This window comes from Mytilus edulis, chromosome 3, assembly GCF_963676685.1.
Source record: "Mytilus edulis chromosome 3, xbMytEdul2.2, whole genome shotgun sequence".
In the NCBI taxonomy this organism is placed as follows: domain Eukaryota; kingdom Metazoa; phylum Mollusca; class Bivalvia; order Mytilida; family Mytilidae; genus Mytilus; species Mytilus edulis.
This window is the reverse complement of record NC_092346.1, coordinates 87,972,245-87,987,286: the sequence shown is the minus strand read 5'-3', so window position 1 is coordinate 87,987,286 and position 15,042 is coordinate 87,972,245. Positions and strand designations below refer to the sequence as shown.

Genomic DNA, 15,042 nt, shown 5'->3' with positions numbered 1-15,042 from the left:
GGTAATGAGATTACAGCTTATGTCGAATTCGGATTGATGATTTAGTCTTAGATAAAATTGAGAATGGAAATGGGGAATGTGTCAAAGAGACAACAACCCGACCAAATAAAAAACAACAGCAGAGGGTCACCAACAGGTCTTCAATGTAGCGAGAAATTCCCAGTTTTTTATAAATTAATTATAATACGCTGACAGCCGCTCTGTGTTTTTGCTAGATGTTTTTTTCGGATTTGTCTAAGGGAAAAGGGATGGGTCATTTACAGATGTTTAAACCCCAATACATTCTATATGTGCATTTCGAGAACCTGTAATTAAATGGTTGTCGTTGGTTTATGTCTGTCATATTTGTTATTCGTAAATTGTTTTGTTATGAATTAGACTGTAAGTTTTCTTAATTGAATTGTTTCAGATTTTAGTTTTCTAAATTCTTTCTCATTTTCCATGCGGGGGCCTATTATACTCGACTATATAATAACAATAATATACAATTACAGTCAAAAAGATGGACGCTGTCCACTATTCTAATGTTTAAAATGAACATAGTTCTTGACCTGCATATAACATCCAAAAAGATTTTGTCAAGTGTTGCATTTCACTACTATTTATTTTTAAGGTATAAAACCACTTATTCATAGCCCTATTGCTTTCTATGTAAAATTCTGCAATTTCAAACGTTAATGCGCATGGCTACTATGTCTTAAGTTCAAATAAAGTGACAGTTATTTCATGTCAAAACTGTACTTTATCCTAACTTGTGCTGAAAAAATCAACATATTACCTTTACTGCATATTAGAACATAATTATTATCTGTTGAACAGTAAATAACTAAAACGTAAACATCGAATTTGGCACATATTGCTTTGTGCATGACATTTGTTTTTAAATTTCTAAATATTTTGGAATTAAATAAGCTCTCGGAAAACTAAAATAAAAGCAGACGGACGGACGAACATAATTATGCATCGAAATAATGTTGTTATTTTTTCAAGACAATATCATGTTGTTTATATATTTTTGTTATTATGGTTTTCAATTCCTTGAGATGTATGTAATTCATATTTTAGATATCTGTCCGTGGTGACCATATTCATCGATAATTTTTAGTATTATTCGCGAGGTTTTAAGACCCCGATATGAGTACATTTTGTCATCAAGTGAAGCTTAGTTTATATTGATTCTGGCGTTTTATCGAAGATTATCTTCAAAAAGTGAAGACAAATTCTCATATAACGTAGTGAACTTACGGTTCAGGATATCTTCAAAACAAAATTATCTGTTTTATATATTTTTTTCAAAACCGACATACATGGACGTCTACAAATTAGAAACTATGATAAACGTGTAGATTCAACTTTCAAAGTTATTTATTTTTGTTTTGATAGTAATATCATACCCTCTGATCTACCGTATGGCGTTTTAATATAAATATCTTAGTTAATATGTTTCGATTGTGCATGTTCACTCCATACAGACTTCATTAACCGATATAACGTGTTTCATATCACTATCTAGATTTTTCACCGTCTTTTGGAGTTCAATGTTTTTGTTGTTTTACATTTATTATCAAATAAGTAACCCAGGTATATATAATGAGTGTATATACATTTTTTACAAAATATTTCGATTATAGATAAACGATACAACTGTTATTTAGTACCTATAATGTATATTGTTAGATGTCCCGATAGACGTTACGCACCTTTAGCCCTTTTGTTTTTTAAAGTTTTTGTAACTGTTTATTGTGTAAAGACTTCCTTGTTGGACTACATAATTATGCTATTAACCGTCATTTATGACCTAGTAACTGTAACGTTGGTTTATCGTAATTATTATATGATCGATTAGTCATTTTGATATTTTGGAGTATAAAGAAAACCGACAGAGGTATTGCTTTTTTTCTTAATTATTTTATTTTTTTGTTCGTCTGAAACCTATTTTTAACATTTAAATATAATAAAATACTGAATAATTGATTTCCTACGTACTATTGATTATTTTAAAATTCAAAATTACTTTTCGTGATTTCAATACACATCTTAAAATGCATTCGCAATTTTTCATTAAATCCTAAGAGAGTTAAATATCTAAAAAAATTGTACAGTTAGGTTTAATATTCAACAGGGTTTGGTTGTAACATCTATCTCTATATAAATATATATATGTATGTATGACATACAATAATCCTGATATTTTACAAGCTGCATCAAACTTATAATTACCATAGAAACAGTTGCAAATAATCCATAAATGCTTATTTGCCCATTTTTTCAATTCTAACAAGCGTTCTATTTCCAAATAGCAATTGCAACACGGAGATGAATGCAGTTATATTTTAACTTTGTTTTTGGCAGCCTTTTTACTAGTTTTTGGTTGTCAATCAATCCTTTAAGAGGGATTGAAAAACATTTAAAACATAATTACAAACTCTAAGGCAAATTAAAAAAAATAACTCTATTAATTAAAAGCACAAGTAAAAACAGAAACACAAATGTTAAATATGACTTAGCACAGGGATTTATGAAGAAAATGGTGGATTAAACCTTGTTTTATAGCTAGCTAAACTTTCCATCTGTATGCCAGTTGGTTCTAGTTCAGTTATGTTAAAAAAATTGGGTGAGCAATTCAAATATTGAAAACGGTCGTCGACATAAATCCAACAAAACATATTTGCAATCCCGATGGATCTAACGAAGGCCTCTGATTGATTTCTATGTGACTTGTTTTTTTAAGACTTTAAAAAGCTTATCTCAACCAGTCATATACATAGTACAAATAAAAACCTGTAATAGAGAAACTAATGTGTTTAAATTGGTCTACACGTTATTAGAACATAAATACAACTCCGGGATCATCTTAATTTATTAAAAAATCTTCTATAGCTTTTTTTCCGTATTTATTTTTTTTGGGGGGAGGGAGATTGTGAGGGGGATGGCGATTGTTCGCAAGTATCGTGTGTGGTTTATAGATCAAATGAGATGATAATATCTAATCGGTATCATGCTTATGATAACAAAAATCCGTTGTAAGTTTTATGCAAAAATACTGTAATTTATTGGTTTTCTGTTCATACATTGCAGGCTAATTTTTTTATATGTGAGGACATATCAGTAGAGACAAAACGGCTTGACAAAGAAATTGTGTTTGATTTAAACAATTGTATAGCATAATGAAGTTTGTTGGAAGGCGTCATGAAAGTCTTCAAACTGAATTTTAATTTGTTTAAAATTAGTAAAAAGGTTTTACATATATTTGAAAAAAAACCAGATAAACGTTAAAAGTCTGCAAGGTCATAACATGTGTTTTACACAGGGAATAGGCGACCATTTTGAATTTTCTGTGACACTCGCAGGAAAATTTAATCAAAACATATGTTTTCATCGTGTTGTTTCTAATGATTTTAAAACTTAAAATATTTTTTTGGAAAAATTTATCATGCTGTCACTAAAATCTAGATAAAAGAGTTATAATGCCCTGAAGACATCCAAATCATTCATATATCTGCTATCTTAATAAAATACTCGACATAATTTTAGATATAATCCAACATAACAGATATACAGAGACCAAGACTCTCAAATTATGGCAAGTATTCTGTCAGATACGAGACAACATTTTAATTTTAATATAAAAAGAAGATGGGGTATGATTGACAATGAGACAACTGTCCACAACAGACCAAAATGACACAGACATTAACAATTATAGGTCACCGTACGGCCTTCAACAATGAGCGAAGCCCATACCGCTTAGTCAGCTATAACAGGCCCCGATATGACAATGTAAAACAATTCAAACCAGAAAACTAACGGCCTTATCTAAATAAATATTAAAATAAAATAAAAAAATAAATAAAAAACGAACGAACGAACGAACGAACGAACGAACGAAAAACAATTATGTTACACATAAACAAACAACAACCACTGAATTACAGGCTCCTGAATTTTGACAGGCACATACATAAATAATGTGGCGGGAGTAAACATGTTAGCGGGATCCCAACCCTCCCCATAACATGGGACAGTGGTATAACAGTACAACATAAGAACGAACTATAAAAATCAGTTGAAAAAGGCTTAACTCATCAGATGGACAAAAATAAAGTGGACGTCCCGACTACAAAAAGACACTAGGAACAGATCTGAGAGTACTCGCAGTTATCTGACAGCTAGTTCAAAGCCACTATCAACTAATAAAAAAAATCATACATCTTAGACTAAACTATCAATCCGTACACATCCAACATCCAATGGATTTTGTGTAAAGACGTCATAAACAGTCAGAGAAAAACATGACATTGTGCAATGCCAGTTACTGATATCGACAGATTGTAGATCCATGAATGTGTATATGTATATAATATACTAGTAATATTTAGTTTGCTTTTAATTTACTGATAACAAAATCAATATTTATACCAATAAAAACAATATTCAATGATCGTATTGCAGTGTTGATTTGGTAACCTTTTAGAATTAGTTTATTTAAAGGAGCGATAAGTTTAAAAGGATCAATTCTAAATTTCCAGGCACAGTTTACAACATCCCGTAAAAATGATGATGTCCTATCCCGTTTGAAATACGTTTTCTACAGGTACAACCAAACTTCAAAACCAAATCTATGGAAAAATGTATACTTTAATGTTGAATATTTATTAATTTAGTGTTATCATCGTTTATATATGCGTTAGTCGGTTGAAAGAGTTTCTAAAGTTCATATCAATTGCAAGGGTAAACTTTATATTTGTGAAGCCTATACAAAAAGTACCGTGAGTTTTATCATACAGTGAATACATTTAATTGAGACTATACAATATTAGTCATTACATAACCTAAATAATACCCCACATCTAAATCAGATCTGCTATAAGTAATTTAATATTATTCTCCATTCAGGAAAAGTTTCGGGGGCTTTAACTTAGAGTCGTAGTTTGTTCGTCCGTTGTTCCGAAACATAGGTCTCCAGTTAAATCAATGAAACATAAAGAAAGGTAAAGACTAAATATTCTTGGTACAAACAGTCACTTTTATTTCATATTGATTTTGTTTAAATGTCTAGAGCGTAGAATCTGATGAAGAGCGATATGACCAAATAAGACATTCAAATAGTGTCAAAGGACGAAAGATACCAGAGGGACAGTCAAACTCATAAAACGAAAATAAACTGACAACACCATGGCTAAAACTGAAAAAGACAAACAGACATACAATAGTCCACATGACACAAAATAGAAAACTAAAGAATAAGCAACACGAACCCCACCAAAATCTAGGGGTGATCTCTGGGGCTCCGGAAGGGTAAGCAGATCCTGCTCCATATGTGGCACCCGTCGTGTTGCTCATGTTAAAGCAAATCCGGTAAATAGTCTTAATTCGGTAGGTTACATTCATGAAAGGAAAGGGGATTGTAGTTACGACGCTAGGAAAATATCCGATATCATTTGTGAAACGGTTATTCCATAAGGTCAACGGTCAAGAATTTTATATTCTTACCATCTTTTATATTATACATTGTATTATCGTGAACCAACAATTTTGCTTTAAAATATGAAATGTATTATTTAATATTTTTTAATATTTTTTATTTTGTAAATGGCTCATTTGCTTCGTTTTCTGTACTTTTAATTTATCATTTTGTTTACCTCTTGATGTAGATTGTCTAAGCTGTATCGAGCACATCTTTTCAGAATTATTAGATTTCGATGCTCGTCATTTATTCTGCTTCTAACTGTTTGGAGTCTCACTGATGAGTCTTATGCAGACAAAACGCTTTTCTGGCGTACCAAATTATAAGCCAAGTATCTGTGATTGAATTTTGCTACGATTAAGTCAGGAAAATATCGTTAAACTCATATCATCATGAGTCATAATAAATAGGGGAGGTTAACATATCTTTAAACTGTTTCGGTTTCATACACATCCTTGGCTTCAAATATTCGGCTATGGGCGATCCTGAAAAAAAGTACATTGGTAAATATATAAAATCGCTTCGAATGCATGAAATTGATAAACGTTGTTTACATTTTTAGCCATGAATACTTACAAAAGTTACCAATTTTACTTTCAAGTATATTCTTGGAAAATCTAAATACTTAGAAATGGCCTGAATCTTTAACAAACAACTGCATCAGAGAGTAATAAAAGAGTATTTAAAATTGTACAAATACAGGATGTAAGCATATAACATCTTTTTTTAAAATAGAGAAAACGATAAAAGCGCATGAACATGTACGTTTAGCCGGTTGAATGGTTTTGTTTTGTTTTAGATGTACTCCTTTTGATCTCAATCATTGAAATACAAAGCATAGACAATCCTAAATTTTAAGTTCTGAAAAGTTTTTTTATTGCTGCATATTTGAATAGTGATATTATCCCTTAAATGATTCTATTTTAATTCTATTTACGTACAGCAAGCGGCTAATGGATCGGATCAAGCTCAGCCACCACCATACGACGCTGGACAGAGATTTGTTTCTGTCAATCCACAAACAGCCGAAGTGTTTGTAGTTCCGGAAAACCAATCCGAACTCGTCACAGTGAAGGAAGACAATGGGTAAAGGTTTCATTTACTATTGGGGTTCAAAAGTACAACAGCTGTTTCGAAAAAATTTGACGAAGACTTCAATGTTGGGTCCATATGTTTAAACAATGTCCTTGTGCAAAAGAAGTTTTAGTAACAAAGTGTAAACGTTTCATTTTTATATAAACAAAATATTAAAAGTTGTATCTAACCAAAACGGTTAAAGTTCTCATCTATCCGATGAGAACTTACTGTGCCCACTTTTCGAATTATTTTATCTCCAGAAACAAGAATAGATTTATATTATCAAGCAAAACATTTGTAGCTTTGATCATTACAATTAATGTTTTAATAGTGTTTCTAAGTTTTTTCCGAAAAACTAAGGATTTTCTTATCGCAGGCATAGATTTCCTTAGCCGTATTTGGCACAACTTTTTAGAATTTTGGATCCTCAAGGCTCTTCAACTTTGTACATGTTTGGCTTTATAAATATTTTGATATGAGCGTCAGTGATGAGTATTATGTAGACGAAACGCGCGTCGGGCGTACTAAATTATAATCCTGGTACCTTTAATAACTATTTACACCACTGGGTTGATGCCACTGCTGGTGGACGTTTCGTCCCCGAGGGTATCACCAGCCCAGTAGTCAACACCTCGGTGTTGACATAAATATCAATAATGTGGTCATTTTGTATTAATTTCCTGTTTACAAAAGTTTAAATTTTTCGAAAAACTAAGGATTTTTTTTTATCCCAGGCATAGATTTCCTTAGCCGTATTTGGCACAACTTTTTGCAATTTTGGATCCTCAATGCTGTTCAACTTTGTACATGTTTGGTTTTATAAATATTTTGATATGAGCGTCACTAATGAGTATTATGTAGACGAAACGCGCGTCTGGCATACTAAATTATAATCCTGGTACCTTTGATAAAGGATATCTTACTGATAAGGGAATTGTAGAGTCTACTACAGATAAAAATGCACTAAGATTTATGTTAAGGCCTTTTTATGGTAATGGAAACACATTAGCGTTTATTATATTGCAATGTTATCTAAAGGATTGACGAAAAATAAGAGTCACTGGAGACAAAAGAGGGACGAAAGATACCAAAGGGACAGTCAAACTCATAAATCTAAAACAAACTGACAACGCCATGGCTAAAAATGAAAAAGACAAATAGAAAAACAATAGTACACATGACACAACATAGAAAACTAAAGAATAAACAACACGAACCCCAACAAAAACTAGGGGTGATCTCAGGTGCTCCGGAAGGGTAAGCAGATCCTGCTCCACATGTGGCACCCGTCGTGTTGCTTATGTGATTACAAATCCGGTAAATAGTCTAATTCGGTAGGTCACATTCATGAAAGGGAAGGGGATTGTAGTTACGACGTTAGGAACATATCCGATATCATTTGTGAAACGGTTATTCCATAACGGTCAACCAACTCGTGATGGCGTCCGTAAAATTTACGAAGGGATGATTTCAACTTCACCACTTGGAGCTCTTGGTTTAATAGCTTCCTTGTGAGCAGTAACCCTCTATCAAGAAAATCATGATAGGAAATGCAAGCACGGGAATATCGTATCAATTGAGAGATACAACCCCGTATGCAGGTGCTGCTGGAATGTTGCTACTTAGAAATGGAAAGTTCACAATTGGAAAGCTAAAATCATCTCTTTTGTCGACAAAGTGCCCGTCAAAGTAAAGTGGCATATCTTTAGTCTTTCATTGGTTTTTAGAGAACTAAACATGTGTAGTTTAAAAATCACTGGATAAAGATAAAAACGAAATGTATAAGCTAATGCATAGTGAGCATCTTATGGTATTAATATCAGTTTTTAATTTAGTTGTTGACGAGTGTTGATTTATGTAGAACATAGTAATCAAGTATTTCATGTGTTCTTCAGTATAGACATTGCTTCAATAAAACGTTTTTTGTTTACTTATTTTCGATGTCTTAACGATATTAAAATGATAGATTTTAAACAAAATGATGATAATGATAACAAATAAATTCAAAATGATCAATATTTAAATCTAAACTTTTACAAATGTAATAAATCAAACTAATCAAACCAAACGATAAACGTTCCCTACAAACATATAACTAATTAACTTGAGAAGGGATACAACTCATCAAGTAAGTCATTTTACATATAGGCAATTAGTATTAGTAGATCCTTTGTGCTAACAACTTTAAGTCGTTAGTTCACTCTTTTCAGATGTTTACCCGATACAGATGAATGGAAATGGTATGATTGGATGCTAGCTATTCTCGTTGGAATAGTTATCGTTCCCTTACTTGTTGCTTGTTGCGTGAGTTTGACATAAGTTTTCACTCGTTCAGTCATTGTTTTGACTTTATGGTATAACATTTTTAAGTATGTCCCTATCTTTTGATCTTATTAATCAAATAAATAGGCCAACATCAAACAACTAATGAATGTTAAGCCTCGGTCACACCTTAACGGATAGCTCCAACGGACGCCTAACGGATAACTTTTTTCCAATCCGTTCATGTCCGTTAGACGTCCGTTCTTATCCGTTAGACGTCCGTCCATATCCGTTGCCTGTCCGTTTAGCGTACGTCTTATCCTTTGACGTCCGTTGTCCGGTGAAAATTTTGAGCATGTTTAAAACTTTAAACGGACGTACAACGGATGAAATGTCCGTTGAAAGTCCGGTAGGCGTCCGTTTTGTACGGTACTTGTCCATTTCGTTTCCGTTTTGTATCCGTTACGTGTCCGTTATGCATCCGTTTGAGGTCTGGCAGATAAATTCACCAACGGACTTCTACCGGACGTTTAACGGATAAAACGGATGTTAAACGAATGTGAAACGGACTTCTACCGGAGGTATAAGGGATAAAACAGATGATGAACGGATCTAAAACGGATAAATGTCAATTGAAATTTCGTTTCAGAAATACCAATTATTGGTATGTCAGATTTCTTGAAGTTCATGAATTCTTATTATTCATAATTGATCTTAGAGTAAGGGCACTTCTTCACAATCAATCAGCTCTTATTCAGGCCAGACACTGCCCTTTTGTGACATTTTGAAGAACAAACAAAAACCGGTTACATAGAAATATTTTGAATATTTATGCGATTTACATGTATTACTATTGTCGCCTTTAATTTTTCCGTGTATCATGTTCATCCTTTTTATCCGGTACGCTTCCGTTAGGTGTCCGTTTTAATCGGTACTCGTCCGTTGGATGTACGTTCGACATCCGTTCTGTCCGGTACGTTTCCGTTTCTCTTACGTTGCATATGCGGTGTGTTTCCGTAATGCATTCGTTACGCGTCCGCTTTATTTGGTCAGTACCTCAACAGACTCCCAACGGATAACAATTTTGTCAACGGACATCTTTTCTTTTCATTCGTATAGCGTACGTTCGAGCTATCCGGTAAATTGTGACCGAGGCTTAAGGTCTTCTCAAGGTATTATTGCTTTGGTTTTTTTTTTCGGAACAATTGTTCGTATCAGAAATAAAACTTAATTTGTGTAAACAGAAGGACTACACGAAGGTCAACATTGCCACTGGTATGTAAACTAGTATAACGATTTCATAGGTTCTCATCAAAAGATAAACAATGAAAGGTTATGATCTACATAAATAAAGGCAACAGTAGTATACCGCTGTTCGAAAGTCATAAATCGATTGAGAAAAAACAAATCCGGGTCACAAACTAAAACCAAGGGAAACATATGAACTATAAGAGGAAAGCAACGAAACAAGAAACACTTTAGTGCAACAAAAACCAAAAGACACACACAGAAACGGACTATAAGATAGCAACTGCCATTTTCCTAATTTGGTAAAGGACATTTTAAGAAAAAATGTTAGATGGGACCTGGTTTTGGTGCTAGATACTAAAATGACTATAAAAAATTATAATACAAATAAATGAAAGATCATTCAGGAAACAGAAATACACAAATAAACAGTACAATAGTACATTTTGACATGTTAATAGTTAGCAAAGGTACTACGCTTATAATTTAAAACGCCAGACGCGCGTTTCATCAACATAAGACTCATCAGTGACCTTCAGATCAAAATAGTAAGAAAGTCATACAAGTACAAAGTTGCATGAATGATTCAAAATTCTCAAAAATTGTGCCATACATAGAAAATCCTTAGTATTTAGAATTACTCATACTTTTGCAAACAGTAAATTTAAAAAAATGACCATATTCATGTCAACACCGAGGTGCTGATTAACCGCGTAATGAAAACGAACATGTAAAAAAAACTAGGACAGCACATTAAAACAGCACAACCGAACCACACATTGTCTGTCACACGACTGGATAGCCGCCACAAAAGTGAATTCAGAGGTAAATTGTTTTTAAATAATATAGTTCACAAAGTTGATGGGTATGCAAAACACTATATCGCATAGATAAATAAAGGCAACAGTAGTATACCGCTGTTCAAACTCATAAATCCATGGACAAAAAACAAAATCGGGGTAACAAACTAAAACTGAGGGAAACGCATAAATATAAGAGGAGAACAACGACACAACACTACAATGTAACACACACAGAAACGGACCAAGTATCAGACAAAATCCCACGAGAATAACAAATATAACATCAAAATCAAATACATGAATTAGGGATAGACAAGTACCGTGACACGTCTTATCGCAATGTCAATTTACACTCAAAAATAAGAGAAAACAAACGACGAAACGTTAAATTGTAACACACACAGAAACGAACTATAATATAACAATGGCCATATTCCTGACTTGGTACAGGACATTTTTAAAGGAAAAAATGGTGGGTTGAACCTGGTTTTGTGGCATGCCAAACCTTGTTGAAAAAGGTTGTGTCAAATACGGCTAAGTTTTTATGCTTGGGATAAGAACATCATTATTATTTAGAACAATTAATGCTATTGCAAACAGTAAATTTTATCAAATGAATATAACAGATATACATAATGAAACTGAAGTATTAACTCATTACATAAAACAAACACGAATACATAATGAAAGACCAACACAGAATAGACACACCCGACTCAGTCCAGGCCTCAACGCAGTAATTTATGTAAATGACGTCACATACAATGGTGAAAAGGCATTAAAAATGACGTCACATTTGAATATATGAAATTTCTGAAACAGCAGAAAAATGACGTCACATATGAAAAACTATATCTCAAAGGTAAGATAGAATTAGGATTGATTAAAGATTAAAATAGAACTAAATACTGCATTTAAACACAATGCATATTGCAATACTTATTAATAGAAATTAACTATATATATATATATATATATATATATATATATATATATATATATATATATATATATATATATATATATATATATATATATATGTGCAGTTTGTTATGAATCCAACTTCAAACGTAAATTATCGTACAGATTACGTTAACCAAAATTAAATTTAATAAATGACGGCGGTGATTAATTTTTCTTTCCATAACACATAAATATAATAGAAAAGACGTCAACACATTTGACAAAATCCGATGAGAATTACAAATATAACATTAAACATTTAAACTAAATACATGAATTTGGGGTAGACAAGTACCGTAACCCGTCTTATAGTAATGCGAATTCACAATCAGCAAAACAGTCACAATCGGGAATAAGTCACGTTTGGTAATTAAAAGATTAGACGACATAATGACAAACCACAATCTACCATGTGGTAAAAATGTCCTTAGCTAGTTTGGTTAAAGACACATCGTATGGATCCACCAATTCGTGATGGTGTCCATAAAATTTACGGAGTGTCAATTTTAATCTGTCCTCCTCATAACTTTGTTGGAGAAGTTTCTGCGTAAGTAGCACACTCCTGTATATGAAGTCCGTATAGTGTGAACAAGCACGTGAATAACGTATCAATTGTGATATGTAAACACCATACGAAGGGGCAGATGGTATGTTACTGCTGAGAACCATTGGTGCATTTTTAAAAGTTATCTTACAACGAAACTTTTACAAATGTGATAGTTTGAACGGAAACGTTTTTGACACAATGTGGGTGGAAAAGACTGTTTCTGGGAGAATTACTCGGTTATTAAAATTTAAATAGACCAAACAAAATAAATATATAACTTAAAAAGCTAAACGCAACATATTCTCTACAGATGACTCTTGGATCAAATGCTTTCATTTAAGCAGTTGCACTCTTTCAAGAAAATCACGATTAATTTAAACTAAATCATATCAACCATCCCGTATAAACGGCAAATGAAGGTGCTGTTGAAATAGTGCTGTCTCAAAATAGCAAATACACAATAAATGATAATCTATATCATCTAATAACGTGCAACACTAAATAACATTTTGTATCGAGTAGTGTGGATATAGAAACATTTCTTGCAGTGTTTTAATGATAACTAAACACCACTTAAATATCATGGGTATCTGAATGACTGCGAGAGAACACGTCCAGACGCATTGGGAACTTAAATCCTATACATCTAGTCTATGTGTTAATTGTTAGGTCCAATTTTAATGAACTCAAATTGTTTCATTGTTACCTAGTTGCATCCTTGATAGGTATAAAGTATTCATCATCGGACGTTAAGCAAACAAAAATCAATAAACCACATAACGTTAGCACTATGTGGAGAGAATTTGATAAACTAAGTCGATTGTGTTTATAAGATGAATATTATTTCAGATATTTTTCGGAATTTGTATATACTGGGTACCAGAGAAAAATTAGAGGAAGGTGATTATGATTGTTATTTTATATCTATTTTGTATCTTATCGTTTTATTTTCATATATTTTTCGGTGATGTTCATTTCAGATTCTTGAGTTCTTTTAAAAGGAAATAATTTAATTTAGGATGAAACGTGTCTTCTGATTGGCTGAAGTCGTTTTGTTTATCAGCCCATAGACATAATTTTGCGATGTGACTGTGACGTCATCAACGTTTTTTCATGATTTACAAACGGTTTAAAATGAAATTAAGAATTAAACTATAAGAAATGACTGTAATATTTTTTTCTGTCTATTCGAAATAACAGAAAAAAATATTACAGTCATTCCTTAAATAAATCATTGTCCATTACTATCTTAAACCTTATGTTTGAATATTTTTTCTCTTTTACATTTACAACAGAATGAATACAAGATGTTCCGTAATCTAATACATCGTCAACACAAAAGTTCGAAAATAAACTGTTTCTTTTCGCAAAATTATAATGCATGTTGAACAGATATTCTTTTATTCACACTGAATACTAAAAGAAAAGTAAATTTCGATCAAGGCAACCGAAAACAATTACTAGTATTGTGGTGTCAAATCAACATGATACATTGAGTCTTTCAGTTGCTTAAGCATTGTAAGAATGTCTAACACTCCAAAACAATACATATACGTGTTTGTTAAATTTATGTTAGACTAGATGTTTATGGTCTTATTGAGATTTGTTATGTTTTCTTTTTTCAGAATAATTATTTGTTCCAGCACAGAGTTTACACTTAACAAACATGTAATTCATAAACAGTATAGTTACCATGAGAGACTCTTAAATATTTATCGATTGTTTAGTGGTTTGGGTTATATTTGACACGTTGACATACTTATTCCTGCCGTTTGACAACACCACTTTTTAATTTGTTAATTTTCGTAACTGCTATGTCGATCTCAACATGACATTCTGTTTGATTGATATACGATAACCATTTGTTCACAGACTGTTTTTGTGTGTTCTCTAATTTCTGATCAGTGAATAGTTAAAAACATCAGAAAAAAGTACAATAACAAAAAATCCAAACTAGGAGGAAAATTCAAAACGAAAAGTCCGTAATCAAATGGCAATATCAAAAGCTCAAACATATCAAACGAATGTAAAACAACTGTCATATTCCAGACTTATTCCAGACATTTTCTTATGTGAACTAAACCTGCTTTTTATAGCTATACCTTTCACTTGTATGACAGTGGCATAAACATTCCATTATATTGATAGCGATGTGTGAACAAACAACTAGACATAATGAGTAACACTATCAAAATTTGGGTACAGCAGTCAACTCTGAGATTTTGTCTTAATCAATATGAACAAAAATAACAATTATGTAACATAGAAACACAAAGAGGCAAAGAGACAAAACACATTAACAAAACTGAAATACAATAAAATAGAAATTTACCAAACACAACAACACAATGACGGGATGTATCAGTACAGCATCACGTCATATGGAACAAAGCAACACAAAAAGGCATATAGACAAAGCACATTAGCAAATCGATGTTTTTACAGCTTATAATTCAATGAGGTTACGCTTATTTTAATGTTTAGTGCTATATTTACATATATACTTGCACACTTTGAATGATGTATACCGTAAAAAAGAATATGATGAACCTACTATTTTGTTACATTATTAAAACATATAATTCTTTACGCAAAATCAATGGAAAGGTATTTGAAGATTTCATGATTTGAAGACAAATTTAAAAATCTCGTCCCCTTTTCCCCGAATGAGACAT

General features: G+C 32.3%; 1 long non-coding RNA gene across 1 annotated transcript; it reads left to right on the top strand.

Moving 5' to 3' along the window:
* Nucleotides 1-6,415: 6,415 nt before the first annotated feature.
* LOC139514619 (uncharacterized) lies at nucleotides 6,416-14,921 on the top strand. Its single transcript, XR_011662644.1, has 4 exons — nucleotides 6,416-6,553; nucleotides 8,755-8,848; nucleotides 13,217-13,267; nucleotides 13,993-14,921. It is a non-coding gene; the product is annotated as an uncharacterized lncRNA (long non-coding RNA).
* Nucleotides 14,922-15,042: the final 121 nt, after the last annotated feature.